Here is a 3,541-nt window from a genome sequence, read left to right as displayed (position 1 = left end):
TCACAAAGGCAGTCTGTGTCCATCACAAAGGTGGCCTGTGTCCATCACAAAGGCAGTCCGTGTCCATCGCAAAGGCAGTCCGTGTCCATCACAAAGGCAGTCTGTGTCCATCACAAAGGCAGTCTGTGTCCATCACAAAGACAGTCTGTGTCCATCACAAAGGTGGCCTGTGTCCATCACAAAGGCAGTCTGTGTCCATCACAAAGGTGGCCTGTGTCCATCACAAAGGCAGTCTGTGTCCATCACAAAAGTAGTCTTTGTCCATCAAAAAGGCAGTCTGTGTCCATCAAAAAAGCAGTCTGTGTCCATCAAAAAGGCCGCCTGTGCCATAAAAAGGCAGACTATGTCCATCAAAAAGGCAGACTGTGTCCATCAAAAAGGCAGTCTATGTCCATCACAAAGGCAGTCTGTGTCCATCAAAAAAATCTAAATAATTTTCCAGTCCTGATATTGGAATTTGAACCAAGTGAAGAGGTTCCAGTAGGTTATCAAGAATTTGAGTGGTAGTCGGGCAATGGTGGTACATGCCTTTAATTCCATCCAGCACTTGGGAGGCCAAGGCAGGCGGATTTCTGAGTTCAAAGCCAGCCTGGTCTACAGAATGAGTTCCAGGATGGCCAGGGCTACACAGAGAAACCCTGTCTCAAAAAAAAAAAAACAAAAACAAAAACAAAAAGTTTTTGAGTGGTGACCCACAGAGGCAAAAGATTTGCAAAAATTTAATGGAGCAATAACAACTCATGGCTTATATTCACCATATGTAAAACAGATATGTAATAACTGGGCCACAGAAAATCATGTAATTCCAAGAGATTGGAGAAATTTACAAAGAACCCAGAGTTTAAACAAATATTTCACTGTATTTGCACAAAGAATGACTACAGCTGTAAATAGAGCAATATAAAATAAAAATGATAGAAAAAATTTAATTGAATCTTAAGCTTTTGAAAATGGTAATTCCGGGGCTGGAGAGATGACTCAGCAGTTAAGAGCACTGACTGCTCTTCCGGAGGTCCTGAGTTCAAATCCCAGCAACCACATGGTGGTTCAGAACCATCTGTAATGTGATCAGATGCCCTCTTCTGGTGTGTCTAAAGACAGCTACAGTGTACTTACATATAATAAATAAATAAATCTTTGATTACAAGTACCCACATGGCCTCTCACAATCTTTAAAAAAATAGCAAATGTTAATTCTGAATATTAAAAAAGGCTATTAGAATCATTTCTCTTAGCATATTTATTTCATTTCCATTGAACATGCACCCAGAAGTGGAATTGTCGGGTTCAATGATGCCCTCACATTCGTTGCTGCATTTTCCTGGATTGATTGATTGATTGATTGATTGATTGATTTATATGCCAAACCCTATAACACCTCCAAGTCACTACCTCACAGAGTCCCTCCCCTATCTGCACTCCCGTTTTCCTCTCAAAGGGTGGGGTCCAATTAGTTATCACCCCATGCTTGTGCATCAGGTTTGCAGGGTTAGGTGCATTCTCTCCCATTGTGAACAGACAAGGCAGCCCTATTTGTTGAGTGCCTCATTTGAGCCCATATAAGTTCTTTGGTTGCTGGCTCAGTCTCTGAGAGCTGCCACGGTACAGTTTAGTTGACACTGGTGTTCTTCCTGTGGAGATCCTATCCTATTCAGGGCTCTCAAACCTTCCCCCAACTCTTCCATAAGAGTCCTCAACCTCCTTCCAGTCATTGGCTGTAGGTATCTGCATGTTTCAGGCAGCTGCTGAGTAGAGCCTCTGAGAGGACAGTTATGGTAGTCAGCAAGAATAACAGAGTATCAGAGTATCATTAATATTGTCTGAGATTAGTACTTGCACATGGTGATTAACCCAGAAGTTCTTTTATTGTTGAAAATAGTCAAAACTATGACTTCATGAAATTCACAGGCAAATGGATGGGACTAGAAAATATCATCCTGAATGAGGTAACCCAGACACAAAAGAACACATGTGATATGGTATGTACTCACTAATAAGTAGATATGAGCCCAAAAGCTCAGGTACAAGACACAAATCATATGGAGCTTAAGAAGAAGGAAAACCAAAATGTGCATGCTTCAATCCTACAGAGAATGGGGAACAAAAAAATCACCAGAGATAGAGGAAGGAAAGGGCCTGGGAGGGAGGAAGGGGGAGAGGGACAAAAGGATGACAGGATCAGGTATGGTAAGGGACAGGAGAGAAGTAAAGAGGGTCAGGAAGTTGAATAGAAACATGTAGCAGCAAGGGATGGGGAACTGGAGGTAGTCACAAGAAAGTCCCAGATGCCAGGGAAGCGAGAGGCTCCCAGGACCCAACAGGGATAACTTTAGCCAGAATACCCAACAAAGGGGAGATATAACCTGTAGAAAGCAGTAGATAAGCACAGCTCCTGTTGAGGAATGGGGGCCACCCACCCATCTCAAAATTTTCAACCCAGAATTGTACCTGTCCAAAGGAAAGACAAGGACAAAAAAAAATGGAGCAGAGACTGAAGAAAAGGCTATTCAGAGACTGTTACACCTAGAGAACCATCCCATCTGCAGACACCAACACCCAAACTATTTCTGATGTCAAGAAGCACTTCCTAGGTAGTGGTGGCACATGCCTTTAATCCCAGCACTTGGGAGGCAGAGGCAGGCGGATTTCTTTGTTCGAGGCCGGTCTGGTCTACAGAGAGTTCCAGGACAGCCAGGACTACACAAAGAAACCCTGTCTCGAAAAACAAACACACACACAAAAAAACAAAAAGCAAAAAAAGGCTCTGACACACCCGGGATTAGAGGTGAGCAAGAACCAACATCTGTCCCAACACTGGGAGTAACTGAGTCCAGCAGGAACAGGCACACAGGAACTCCACCAGCCCAGTGACTTGGGTTCCTTCTGGTCTGTCTGGGCTGGGGTCCAGGGCAAACCTTGGGCGCAAGCTCTGCAGCCAGTCCCACTACACCCAGAGGAAGCTCCACTCCCAGGCATGCTGACACACCCAGGATCAGAGAGCAGACCTAGGACACAAGCTCTGCAGCTAGTCCCGCAACACCCAGAGGAAGTTCCACTCCCAGGCTTGCTGACACATCCAGTCCCACAACACACAGAGAAAGTCACACTTCCAGGTGATCTAACAAGCCCAGGATCCCAGGATCCCAGAATCACAGAATCACAGGATCATGAGACTGCTTGACTCTGAGGAGTTCTGACACAACCAGGATCACAGGAAGGACAGGCTTCAGTCAGATTTAGCAAGGGCAGGTAGCACTAGAGTTAACCAGATGGCAGGGGGTAAGCATAAGAAAATAAACAATACAAACCAAGGTCACTTGCCATTATTAGAACCCAATTCTCCCACTATAGCAAGTCATGGACACACCATTACACCGGAAATGCAAGATTCAGATATAAAATCACTTATCATGATGTTGATACAGGACCTTAAGAAAGACATAAATAGCACTCTCAAAGAAATACAGGAGAATACAGGTAAAGAGCTAGAAGCGCTTAAAGAGGAAACACAAAAATCCCTTAAAGAACTACAGGAAAACAC

Source organism: Mastomys coucha, unplaced genomic scaffold, assembly GCF_008632895.1.
Source record: "Mastomys coucha isolate ucsf_1 unplaced genomic scaffold, UCSF_Mcou_1 pScaffold21, whole genome shotgun sequence".
Lineage (NCBI taxonomy): Eukaryota > Metazoa > Chordata > Mammalia > Rodentia > Muridae > Mastomys > Mastomys coucha.
Note: the sequence above shows the minus strand (reverse complement) of the source record.